Source organism: Sus scrofa, chromosome 13, assembly GCF_054392235.1.
Source record: "Sus scrofa isolate SSC_HxYL_T2T_F1_AM1 chromosome 13, Sscrofa_HxYL_maternal_Yorkshire_Landrace_v2.0, whole genome shotgun sequence".
Lineage (NCBI taxonomy): Eukaryota > Metazoa > Chordata > Mammalia > Artiodactyla > Suidae > Sus > Sus scrofa.
The window spans coordinates 125,063,203-125,077,215 of NC_139395.1; the positions used below are offsets into that span (position 1 = coordinate 125,063,203).

At 42.2% G+C, this 14,013-nt stretch overlaps 1 protein-coding gene across 17 annotated transcripts in view; it reads right to left on the reverse strand.

The window, feature by feature from the left end:
• The window catches only part of PLD1 (phospholipase D1), a 224,320-nt gene that overhangs the window by 188,454 nt on the left and 21,853 nt on the right, over window positions 1–14,013 (reverse strand). For 7 of the 17 annotated variants that reach the window (XR_014822372.1, XM_084986821.1, XM_013990128.3 and 4 more), the window contains exon 2: window positions 11,743–11,804. The gene's annotated coding sequence lies outside the window, so the exon portion shown is untranslated. 17 annotated transcript variants of the gene reach the window in all.

Genomic DNA, 14,013 nt, shown 5'->3' on the forward strand with positions numbered 1-14,013 from the left:
TGGGAAAGTCAGAGGACAAATTTACTAGGGAAGGTGGTAGGCTCACGAAAAAGTGCTGAGTGTCAGTCGATACTGTGGGTGGAGTGATCAATTTAGTGTCATCAGAGTTCTGTGTGTGTGTGTGTGTGTGTGTGTGTGTGTGTGTGTGTGTTTCTGCAGGGAGTACAGGGTTATGCCTGGATAACCCTGATTTTAACCAGGGTTAGGTTTTGCAGGAGAGTAAGAAAGGGGGAGAGAGGTGACACAACATGGAATACAAGGTGAATAGAGGGGGAATACACAGGTCATTGATGGAAAGCAAAAGAGGCAGATCAAAGGATCGGAGGTAAAATTACTGACGTGGGATATTAGAAGTGAACAGAAAAGTAGGTGGATGGTGGAGCTGGGATTTCAGCCCATGTATCTGATTCCTAAGTCCACACTCCTAACTGTAACATTCCATAGCATTTTCAGGACTCCTGGCCTCTGCAATTGTGTTTTTGGACAATTTGTATCCCAATTTGATCTTTCCAAGACTCAAGGGTACTATTTACCCTCATGTCCTTAAAAATAATTTTTTATAGAAGGTGTTTTTTTATTTTCATTGAATGGGAAACATAAGACATGAAGAGTTGATGTGATTTTTCATCTCAACAGATTGGCTGCAAGAGAAAAATTCATTCTTTGGTCTCTCAGCATATCCCTTTATGCCTTATATTTCCCCCTCTTGAAAAGAACATGTTGTTCCTTGGAACAAAACAAATACCACATTAAGAGGATCTTAAAAAACTAGACTCGTAGTAATTAATTCAAGAGAACTTATTTTTAAAACATTTAAGCATTAAGTCACCTCGTGATTTAAAAAAAAAAAAAGATGCTAGCACTCTTTCAGGCATTCAGAATTTTATTTTTATTTTTGTTTTTTAATTTATTTATTTGGGCTATGCCTGGGGAATACAGACGACCCTAGGCCAGGGATCAAACCAGGGATCACACCGCAACAGCAGCCAGAACAACAGCAGTGGACAATGCCAGATCCTTAACCTGCTAGGCCACCAGGGAACTCCCAGGCCTTCAGAATTTTAGAAGGACTGATAATTGAGTATTCAAGAAACTATTTTAAGGCACCATACTCTCACTAGCATTAAGTACTACACGAAAAAGTCCAGATTCCCCAGCCTGGCTTCCTACTATGAAAGTCCAACCCCTGCCTATTCCCATGTGCACACACATCCTGTCCCAAGCAAGACCCCTCCTGCCTTACCTCAGAGCCTTTGCTCTTGCTTTCCCCTCTACCTAGGAGATCTCTTCCGCCTGGCCAATCTCTGGGCTCACTCATCCTATTATCCTTCAGGCTCCAGCCCAAACACAAACTGCCAAAGCTCTGGATCCGCATCTCTTAAGATGTCTATCTAGCTGTGGCTGGTATCAGAGCTAGTGGGGACTTACAGAAACTGCCCCCTCAGTGAGGATCCTTATAATCTGGAGCTCTCCATGACCCACCTTTGTATTGGATTCAGAATGCCTCACGTAGGGCCTGCTGTAAGAGCTAATCAGTAAAGACCTGTTGACAGTACAAAGCTATATCTTAGAGAGACTCAGAAGGAAAGTTAAACACAATGGTAGGTACGTCTTCTTTAACCTCAGCATTCTGTGTCTAATACTGAGGAACTGGCATAGAGATCCAGACTTTCTTATTGTGGGATATTGCCAAATTAGCCTTCAAAAAATGTACCCCAATTTAAGTGCTTCCATCACGAGGCTGGAAGAGAACCTTTATTCTGCTTTGTTCCCTCTGAGCAGCCTTGTGAAATTACTGTGGTTTCATAGCAGATTTTCCTGGTAGAAGACTATTCTACCTACCCACCAATAAATAATAAATCCTAGACTACTTAGAAATAATAATTTCTCAGGACAAATAAAAGAGTATCCTGTCATCATCAGTCCTCAGTGAGTTTGATTTCTAGCAAATGTGAAGCGTTCATCCCTCTCTAGCTGACTTAATGAAAGTGAGTTTCTGAAGCTACAAAACTGAAGAGACGACTCAGGAAGCTAGAACCAGGGAGCACCCAGCCCTGACCACAACTGAAAATAGCTGGACAGATGGACCCTCCATCCCAGAGTGCTGTCTACCAAGTCAGGATTCACAAAGCAATTGAGTTACCTAAGCAGTTGTGTGGGTCTCCAATTCCCAAGGAAGTAAAACAGAATAAAAAATTAAGAACACTAAAAATACATTTTAACATAATTGAATATTATTTGAGAATTCAAAAGGCATTTCAGAATCTTTTATGCCTCAAAAAACATTATAAATTTGTACTGAATGGTACCAGAAAAATTCTAATTTGAGCGTCCATGTCATTTGAACTTCTGTGTTGTTTGATTACATACTCAAAATGCAAATGAAGAAGTCTATTATACATATTATTATATGTAATGTACATAACACAATATCTCAACCCTGCCAAAATTTCAACTAGAATAGGGGACATGGGATTTTTCTCTACCAATTCTCATCTTTCATGCAAATGTTCGAGCCAAGCAAATATGTCTAATGACACCTGCAGTGCCTTGGAGTTATACTTCAGACTAATAGGCTCCCTTCATTAATAGGTAACCATTGTTTCAAATGTTCCAGCCTCTGTCCACCTATTCTTTGTATGGAATGTACATTCACTCAATTCATCCATCAAATCATGCAGTTAACAAGTATTTTGTGGGCACACATCTCCAAGAGAGGGCTGGCCACCTAGCACACAACAGAGAACAAGAGAACATAGTCTTGATCCTGGGGAAGCTCACAGTTGAAGTCTCTTGCCTATCACTGTTCCTTCTGTTTTTCCACAGCTAGCCTCCTTCTCAGATCCTCAAGGCTACGTGCCATTGCAATACTGCTCTGGCTCAGCAGTAACAAGCCCAACTAGTATCCACCAGAATGCAGGTTGGATCCTTGGAGTTTTTCAATGGGTTACATACCCTGTGTTGCTGTGAGCTGTGGTGTAGGTCACAGACGTGGCTCAGATCCTGGTGTAGATTGGCAGCTGCAGCCCCAATTTGCAACCTGGGAACTTCCATATGCCACACATGAGGCCCTAAAAAAAAAAAAAAAAGAAGAAGAACAAGAACAAGAAAGTCTCACTAACAAACAAAAATCTGGCTAGGGTTTATGACTCTGTCCAGTAAATGAGATTGTCTGGTGAACTTCTTTCCTTAGGATATGGTCATCAGTGTCCAGCACAGACCTACTTTCTGGACTAGTTATATTGAAATGGTCTCTCTGCCTTGAATATTTTTCCCCTTCTTTCTTAGGATCAAATCACCTTCCCTTGGCAATTTCTTCAGTTTTTTCACTAAATAAATATCTGGGTGCCCCCAAGTGGCTGATGCTCCTCTCACACAGCAAGAGCCAGCTATAGAAAATGCAGCACCCAAGAAAAGCCTGACAACCATAATACTAACCCAAGAGAAAATCTTATGGATTTATGCACCAGGAAAGGAATCTAAGGTGTATTTGCCTATGTAGCAACTCAAGTAGATTATCGACAGGCTCAGAAAATAAATTAAGAACATTTTTCCCTTTTTAATGTTCTTGATGTGGTGTTCCCATTCATGGTGTTTAATGTGTATGGTGGGTGGGGTGTGTACTGGGGGTGAGAGAGCAGCTATAAACAAGTTGGCAAGTTAAGGGCCAATGCGTCCTATGAAGCAACAAGTCTGAAGTACCTGCATTTTCATTTGGAAAAAGGAAATCTCTTTTCTCTGATAATCTCATGAAATTCAGATAATACAAGAACTAGTCTTCTTAAAAAAAAAGAAGAAGAAGAAGAAGAAAAGTATTCTTTTTAAAAAGTATGATTGTCAGCCTCCAGGACAAAATGAACTTTTGTGTTTATGAGTGCAGCTGCATTTTCTCTGGGTAAGAACTGAACAGAGGATATGTTGACCTGTAAACTGATGAGATAGGTGATAGAAACAGGATAATCGGTTTACCAACTGCTGAGAACACCAGGCCAAGTTCACAAGCTACCAGTATCAGGGCGGTGGTAGGGATGAACTTTTCTTTAACGTATAGATTCCTGGATCACCCATACAACTGAATTCATTCAGCTGGTATGTCAGTAAACCAGTTTGCCTCTGGTTTTCTAACAGCCTGTCTCTCATTAGCATCCCAAATAAAACCCCAAACCCACAGATAAAAACAATACTGCAATAAATGAAATAACATAACAAACTTTTATGACACATTCTTTGAATTGTTCTAAAAACTTTCCACATCTCCTGAACCACGTTTCCTGAATCCAGGAAAGTACTGTCAAGATGACAACAACATTCAAGTTCAGTCCTAGACAAAAGAGCTTTAACACATATGCTGAGCTGTGGTTCTCCACATTTATAAAAACACGTCACTGCAGCAGATAGCTTAAGTAGGCCGAGAAGAGCACTTATTACTGCTCAGATATACTTCCATTGCCAAGTTCTAGGACCTGCTGCCAAGTCCATGACCTGCTGCTCAGATATACTTTCACTGCCAAGTCCAAGGACCTGCTGCTATTCTCTGCTGCCATGACAGCAGTTGGTTTGTATTTGTTAATGAGAACTCTTCTTTCAATTTTATTTCTTTGTTCCAATATCTGTGGAATATCTTCTATCTGCTATGTACTCTGCTCGTCACTGAGGATTCAAGAATGACGAAGGAGAGACATTGTCCTCAGAAAGCTGGCAAACTCAGGGAGGAGGCAGCCAACATGGTCCAGGAGACTTGTGTACAGAGCTGTGCCTGTAAGTGCTGTGCAAATACAGAGGGGGGCAGAGGTGAGTCAGCATGCAGGGGAACTAGGTGGTCAGGGAAGACTCCAGAGAGGTATAGGATGCTTCTATCTGTAAGCGGACAAAGAAGGAAAGCCATCCCATTCAAAGAGTCCCAAAACCAGAGAGCACATGGCATGCCTGGCACTGAGAATCCCTGCAGAGGGGGAAAGGGAAAGAGGAAGGGATGGGGAGGGAGAGGTAGAGAGGATGAGTGTTTGTATATTGGGGAAGCTGGAAACAAGAGCTGAAAAACCACATGACAGTCGCTCTGAGAAGGGTCTTTCTATGAGTCTGAATGTTTGTCCCCCGCCCCCAAATTCATATGTTGAAATCCTAACCCCTAAAGGTGATGGCATTAGAGGTAGGGTCTCTGGGAGGTGCTAAAATCCTGAGGGTGTAGTCGTAATGAATGAGATTAAGAACTCATAAAAGAGAAATCCCTAACCCCCTTCAAAAAGGTGAGGACACCATGAGAAGACGCTGGCTATGAATCAGGAAGAGGGCCCTCACCAGATAGCAACCATGCTGGTACCCTGATATCGGGCTTCCAGCTCCCAGAACAGTGAGCAATAAGTGCCTGTTGTTTAAAAGCTACCCAGGCAGGAGTTCCCGTCGTAGCGCAGTGGTTAATGAACCCGACTAGGAACCATGAGGTTGCGGGTTCGATCCCTGGCCTTGCTCAGTGGGTTAATGATCCAGCGTTGCCGTGAGCTGTGGTGTAGGTTGCAGATGCGGCTCGGATCCTGCGTTGCTGTGGCTCTGGCTTAGGCTGGATGCTACAGCTCCGATTCGACCCCTAGCCTGGGAACCTCCATATGCCGCTAGAGCGGCCCAAGAAAATGGCAAAAAGACAAAAAAAAAAAAAAAAAAAAAAAAAAAAGAAAGAAAAAGCTACCCAGGCAGTGGTGTTTTGTTATGGCAGCATGAATGGACTGAGGCAGATCTTGAACGCCATGCTGAGGAGTTTTAGATCCCACCTTTGGAGACGGGGAGCATAAAAGATTTAAGCCAATTTGTATTTTAGAAAGACCACTCTGTAAAGCTGGAGGCAGAGAATTGGCAGTATTATGGTACTCCATCAAGACAGGAATTTAATAATGAGCTCCGTGAGGAGGCAAGGAGGCAAGAGGTCAAAGATAACCACATTTCTTACTTAAACAAGGAAGTGTGGGCAAGGCCATGGCCTGAGGTGTACAAAGCCACAATGGGGGTTGGGGGGAAGTGGAGTGTCACGGCACAGTTCAGGAGGACTTGGGGGGATGGGGATAAGTTAGCAGGCTCAAATAGGTGCCAAGAGTGGACTAGCTGAATACTGTGACAAGGCTACTGGGTTAGGCAATTCAGTGTCCTGGTGCTCTTCCTGGGCAGTTTAAGGAGACGAAAGGAGGAAGCAGGAGCCCTGACATACATTAGGAGGCTGCGGCAAAGAGGAAAAAGCAAGAGATCTGGAGGCCCAGACAAGGTCTGGTCATATGGGAGACACGTGGGAATTGCGTAAGCTGAAGGGAAAGACTTAATAGTGATTCAATGGCTTCATATCTGAAAGTGGGAGTCTCCCACAAGAAGTCTCATAAAAGAAAGAAAAACAGAACTTCCAAGAAGTTTGAGATAGATAAGAAAGAGGGAAGGGAAGATGGAAATGTTTAGAGTCTAAGCGGATTCTGAGGGAATTCATTCCTGCAGCCTGTTTTCTTGGAGAAGACACAAGGTCAATTGTTAAGAAAGGGGTGGAAGTTTATCTGCTGGCCACTGTGTGCCAGGCATCATTCTAGACTCTGTGAATACAAAAGAGAACAGACAAAGCTCATGCTCCCAGTAAGCTTCTGTTCTAAGTGAGGCCCTAACCCTAACCCTAACCATAACCCTAACCGAAAGTATGCTATTTATTTATTTATGTATTTATTTATTCATTTATTCATTTATTTTGTTTTTTCAGGGCTGCATCTGCAGCATGTGAAGTTCCCAGGCTAGGGGTTGAACTGGAGCTGCAGCTGCAGCCTTACACCACAGCCGACAGCCTACGCCACAGCCACAGCAACACGGGATTGGAGCCATGTCTGCGACCTACACCACAGCTCAGAGCAGTGCTGGTCCTTAACCCACTGAGTGGGGCCAGGGATCAAACCCACATCCTTATGGATACTAGTTGGGTTCATTACCACTGAGCCACAATGGAAACTCCAAAAGCATGCTTTTTAATTGGACAGATTAGCAAAGTTCCAGAGTTTTCAGCTTCATACAGAGGTCCAAGAACAGAAAAGATAAGGTGGATTCAAATTTCAAATTGCTATTTTGTAATGAAAAACTAGCTTACCCACAAATAAATACACACCAAAACATCTGAGATATTTATTAAGAAAATCAATTTCTAAAATAATATGTATAACTGAATCACTTTGCTGTATACCAGAAACTAACACAATATTGTAAATCAACTATACTTCAATTTTAAAAAAGAAATTTGAATTATGAAAGACCAAAAAAAGAAGATTAATTTCTGCTTGCATAAGGAAACATAGAATTTTATAATTTGCACCTTTTTTCAGTCTTTCATTCCTGTATGCCCCAAGTCCTTATTAGCACTATGTGCCAGATACAGCACTAGACATTGTCCTGGGGAGAGTGCAGCAAATAAAGCAAATTATCTGCTCTCTTGGGCCCAGGGGCAGTGGGGGAGAGGGAGTGTGCAACACAAAACAGGTATGTCAGAGTTCCTGTCATGGCTTAGTGGTTAACTAACCAGACTAGGAACATGAGGTTGCAGGTTCGATCCCTGGCCTTGCTCAGTGGGTTAACGATCCGGTGTTGCCGTGAACTGTGGTGTAGGTCACAGACTCAGCTCAGATCCCAAATTGCCATGGCTGTGGCACAGGCTGGCAACTACAGCTCCAATTCCACCACTAGCCTGGGAACCTCCACCATAGGCTGCAGATGTGGTACTAAAAAAAAAAAAAAAGAATGAAAGGATCCATTAGTATCTCTGTATAAAGAAGACTCCAAAAAAAGAACTAAAGAGCAAATATATTTGTGCTATTAAAAAATTAGACATCTTAGAGATGTAATGTACATGATAAATATAATTAATACTGCTATATGTTATATATACGAAAATTGCTAAAAGAGTAAATCCTGAGTTGTCATCACAAAATTTTTTTTCTATTTCTTTAATTTGGTATCTACATGAGATGATGTATGTTCACTAAACTTATTGTGATAATCATTTCCATGAAGTACTTAAGCCAAATCATTATGCCGTACACCTTAAGCTTTCATAGTGCTACGTATCAATTATATCTCAATAAAAGTGAAAGAAAAAAATAGGATATCTCACCATTAGTTTTAAAATGAAATTTTAAGTTCTGTTAACTTTGATGAATTCATAATGATTACTGAGCCTAAAAGCTCTTCATTTGCCTAATGAAAGCGTGAAAAACAAAGTCTTAACTATCTATGATAAACAGAGAAGGAAAACAAAGCAGAAAAAATAATTAAAATGTACAATTAATACCAGGCCTCATTCTAGCTACTTATCAGAGAATTGGTACACCCTCTGCCAGAATATAAGAAATGAAGAAACAGTGGTTTGTTTTTACCTTCTCTCTCTCTTTAGATGACAGCTAAATAACGGTATCTGATGGCTTTGTGATGTGTCAACCTTGTCTAGTGTCACTACATTCCCCAAGATTCCCTTTCTTACCTGTCTCAGGTTAGGGTAACTAGGAGAGACAATGACTCCTGAGAGCTGGAATAAAGGGAGGCAGCAGCCATGCTGCAAGACACACACACCTTGCCCCAGGTAGTCAATAAAATATTAACCTAGCACTGCAGGAGAAGGATTTTGCAGATGTAATTAAGGTATCTAAACAGTTGACTTTAATTCTCAGAAGTACGATTATACTGGGGGTGGGGACTGTTGTAACTAGTCAAAAGCCCTTTTTTATTTTATTTTATTTTTTTGCTTTTTTTTTTAGGGCCGCACCCGCAGCACACAGGGGTTCCCACACTAGGGGTCAAATTGGAGCTACAGCTCCCAGCCTACATCACAGCCACAGCAATGCCAGATCTGAGCCATGTCTGTGACCTACACCACAGCTCACTCATGGCAATGCTGGATCCTTAAGCCACTGGGCAAGGCCAGGGATTAAACCCAAAACCTCATGGTTCCCAGTCATCTTCATTTCACTAAGCCACCACCGGGAACTCCCAAAAGCCCTTTAAAAGAGGACTTAGGCCCTCCCTGAATTCAGAGACTACAAGGCTTTAACTCTTGTTCCAGCACACCAAAAGTATTCTTTTCTTGGCTGCTTGCCCTAACGATTTCAAGCATTCTTAGCCAGCCTCACAACGGAGTAAGCCAATTTCTTAATAGATTAATCCTTTAATCTAGATAACCTACCAGCTCTGCCTCTAGGGTAAACCCTGGCTGATTCCTGAGGTTATCCATATCACTGTTGAAAAGACAGAGGAAGACCTCTTGGCATGGAATCACCCAGAAAGACTAAAAGAATTTCACTCTTGCATGAGCTCTTTCCCAATCTCTTGCAGTAATGGATAGGAAAACAGAGATTGTGGGCTAATTCTTTAAAAAATGAGATTTATGGAATTCCCTGGTGGCCTGGCAGTTAAGAATTCATAAGAATTCAGTGTTATCACTGCTGTGGTGTGGGTTTGATCCCTGGCCCAAGAAGTTCCGCATGCCATGGGTGTGGCCAAAATAAATAATGAGATTTATAATAATTTAGAGACATGGAGTGAATTAAACACATAGGCTATGTGACTAAGCTCTGGCCAATGAGAGGTAAATAAGAATGGTAGAAATTGGAGACAGATCTTTGAAAGGGGATTTGGCATGCCCTTCTTCCCTCTTCATTCTCTGCCTGTAATGTAAATACAGTCATCTTTAGGTATCTTTGGGGGACTGGTTCCAGAACCACTCCCTATCTGCTGGTATCTGCCAAAGCTAAATTCCCTTATATAAAACGGCACAGTATTTGCATATAAGGTATGAACATCCTCCTATTTCTTTAAATCATTTCTAGATTACTTATAATACCTAATACGATGTAAATGCCATGCAAATTGTTAATATGATGTAAATGTAAACGCTATGGAAATAGTTGCAAATGTGTGGCAAATTCAAGTTTTGCTTTGGGGAACTTTCTGAAATTTTTTTTTCCCCAAATATTTTCAATCCGGGTTGGACAGGGAAACCCGTGGATAATGGAGAGGCAACTATATGATGGTTAGAGCTCCAGCAGCCCTCTTGGACAGGGGCCACACCCTGGAAATAGCAGATTGCAGAGCTAAGGAGAGCCTAATGATTCCTGCTTCATGCCAGCTCTCAACTGCCTGCTTCCAGGCTCCTTTTACATGACAAATAAAGCCACTATCTGGGGGTCTCTGATACTTGTCACTAAGCAAAATACCTAACCCACACAAGGACTGTTTTCTCTAGTTCTCTGAACCCTTAGCCATAAACTAACACATCTAAGTTGCTACTTTATAAGGAATAGCTATATTTACTTTCACTGCCATGTGCATGGGGTCACACCAAGTGTTTAAGAGGATTAGAGCAGATACACAATCACAATAAAAGCCTATCTTTATTTTTCCATGTGTCTATGCTTTGGCAAGAGAAGGCAAGAAAAGTTTTCATAGTCTGCGATAAATACCTTCACGAAGCCACTAACTTTAATCCCCGTGGAACAGAATTTCACATGGAAGGCCTGTGGTCACAGCCAAACCTACTTATCTGACAGATTTGTGCTGTAGAAAATTCATACTACTATCTCTTTAGATAGGCTCTGTCTTTTCATGGCAGTCATCTAATTTCTCCCAAACCAGCAACTCTTAAACATGTCTTGGTTATATTTTTTTGACTGATGCAAACCACATGATCATTTCAAAGCCTGTAATTCACTTTAGTCGCACTGGGCTTTCTGGGTGTTCGTGAACATAACCACCATGAGGGGCAGACAATTTTGACAGTAACCTTGACAGCTCGAGCTCTTGTTGTGTCCCTATATCAAGGTGAAAAACTGTCTGACACACCAGGCAGCTGACAAGCATGAGAGAGGAAAAAAAAAAAAAAAATCAGGCCCATGACCAAGGGGAAAATGAAGTGATTAATATGGAAAATACAGCAAGAAACACCAAATAGGAAAAAGTTGACATTTCCAAAACCTTTAGCTTGAAGTAAATTTTTCTTCTCACCCTGACTCTCAAAGGATGAATCAAAGTATTAACATGGTACAAGAGTGTCAGATTTCTTCCTATCTCTGTGTCATTTATGATACTACAGTCTTCGACCCCTTTCTTTTAGAGAGAGGAAGCAGGGCAAGGTTAACATAATCATAACTCTGAATAGATGAACTTATAGGAAACTATGACCATAAACACAATGGGCCAAACTGTTCTCAGGAGAAGCCACAATCCTGCCTCAGCTCCTTTGTTCGTGCCATTTCCTTCCTTTCAGAGTTCCCTGGACATTCCTCTGTGTCTGGTTCTTGGGCTCCTAACCCCCACACCATCCTTAAACACTGGTGTTCCTTAAGGATCTGGACCCTATTAGTCTACTGTCGATTCTCTCCCATTCCATGTCCTCATGGGGAAGCGTCAGGTAGTCATCCATGGTTTTACCGATTTTACTACTCTGCCACCACCATTCCTTTCCTTTCTCTCTCCTGAAGGCCCAGTACCCACTGGACTGTCTCAACGGCCCCTGTTTTATCAATTCAAAACTGAACATGATTCAGCTTCTCTCCCTCAAACCTCAGTCATGCCCTCTTTCCCCATCACAGCCCAGCCACACATTCCCCATCCTTCAAACTCCAGGCCTCAGTTACTGGGCCCACTACACACTCAAGGGCCACTTCCACCCTTTTATCTTATTCTATTTCATTTTTATACCAAGAGCAGTAGGGGCTGGACAAGCCCCAAATGAACTTCACTCACCCTGGGAGTTTGGTGGATCAGAAGGGCTCCTGGCCATCAGGCACTCATCTACACCAGCTGATCTGAAAGAAAAGAAGGGCCTTGGGAGAGGGGGCCTTCAGACAGAGGCACCTCTGTTACTTGCAGGGGCCAGACCAGGAGAGGGAAGAGGGGCTGTTTCCCTGTGCAGCTCCGGACTGGCTGGGATTGCTGCAAGGTATCAGAGTCATGGAAAAACCCAGAAACTGCAGGCTCCTGGAGATAAATTTCTGTGGGGCACATGCTGGGTTCCACCATCCTTCTGAAGCCCCTTCCCTAGATTTACAAACTTGGGAAAACAAGGCATGGTGCATGGCTTCCTTGGCACAGATCCCATTCTCCAGGAAGGCCCCTGCAGCTATGACAGTGGTGGGGCCTCCCCCTCAAATGCCTTGGGCCTGTGGTCATCAACAAGAAACCCAGGAGTTCCTAATGTGGCTCAGCAAGTTAAGAACCTGATGCAGTCTCCATGAGGATTTAAGTTCGATCCCTGGCCTTGCTCAGGAGGTTAAGCATCCAGCCTTGCTGCAAGCTACAGCATAGGTTGCAGATGTGGCTTGGATCTGGCATTGCCTGTGGCTGTGGTAGAGGCCAGCAGCTATAGCTCTGATTTGACCCCTAACCTGGGAATTTCCATATGCCGCATGTGCAGCCCTAAAAAGCAAAAGAAAGAAAGGGAGAGAGAGAGAGGGAGGGAGGAAGGAAGGAAGGAGAAAAGAAACCCAGAGTCCAAGGGCCTCTGCAAGCACACCGAAGATACCTCGGAGGCTCCAAGAATATCTGGAGGAGACTTTTATTAAAGGTCCTACACATTCATGTTTAAACACAAACCACTGAAATTTATATGATCTTTAGTAACCCAGTTTCATTTGAAGCCTCATGCTGGTGGGATCCAAAGGTATTTCCTAAGTCTGTCTCCTACTTTTCACCCCTAACATAGCTCAGGCACTTTTTTCCCTGCTTCCAGATCATTCCCCTTCAAAACATTTCTACAGACTGCTACCAAAGTGATCTTCTGAAAATATAACTCCAGGAGTGAGCTGGGCTGGTTCACGCCAGCTCCTAAGAACTGATTGGTAAATTTTCAGAAATTTTATGAGTCAGTTATTAAACATAGCAATTATTAACAATTAGATTATACAAATTTACAATGGAATAAATTATATTAACTCCAAAGGTAATAAATACTTGAAATTCATCACTTCGTTATTACTTTAGTACATGTGAGTAATATCTATGCTCTTTGGGTTACTTAGGTCTATTTCCTGTCTGTGGAAATACTATATAATGTTGTGCTACTCACATCTTTTCCCAATTTCCTGTAACTGGAAATTGGCCATAATGGGAGTATTTTCATACAGAAAAAAAATTTTTTTTGATGAGCTCATTGCCTATGGAAGTACCCAGGCCAGGAATGGAATCCAAGCTATAGCTGCAACCTATGTCACAGCTATGGCAACAGCTATGGCAACACCAGATCCTTAACCAACTGAACCTATGCCATCTCAGAGACAACACCTGATCCTTAACCTACTGCACTACAGCAGGAACTCCTCATATAGAAATTAACAAACCCGGAGTTCCCGTCGTGGCGCAGTGGTTAACGAATCCGACTAGGAACCATGAGGTTGCGGGTTCGGTCCCTGCCCTTGCTCAGTGGGTTAACGATCCGGCGTTGCCATGAGCTGTGGTGTAGGTTGCAGACGAGGCTCGGATCCCGCATTGCTGTGGCTCTGGCATAGGCCTGTGGCTACAGCTCCGATTTAACCCCTAGCCTGGGAACTTCCATATGCCGCAAGAGCGGCCCAAGAAATAGCAAAAAGCCAAAAAAAAAAAAAAGGAAAGAAAGAAAAATCTCAAATCAACAACTTAACCTACCAACTAAATGAATTAGAAAACAGAACAAAGAAAACCTAAAGTTAGCAGAAGGAAGAAAATCATAAAGGTCAGAGAAGAAATCAATAAAATAGAGATTCAAAAAAAAAAAAAAAAAAGAAAAGAAATTGACAAACCCTACAAATCACAGCTTGATTTTTGTTTTGCTGATTATCTATGCTTAAAAAAGTGATGGAAAAAAATGTTAATAAAATGTGGGGGGCCTGTTGCAGTTATATTGTGAATAAAACCAAAAGTTAAGGAAATGTTCTTCTAGTAGTATCCAGCTCAAAAAGAAGATGCTTAGCAGCTCAATACCAAAAAAACCCCAAAGGACTCCATCAAAAAATGGGCATAAGATCTAAACGGACAATTCTC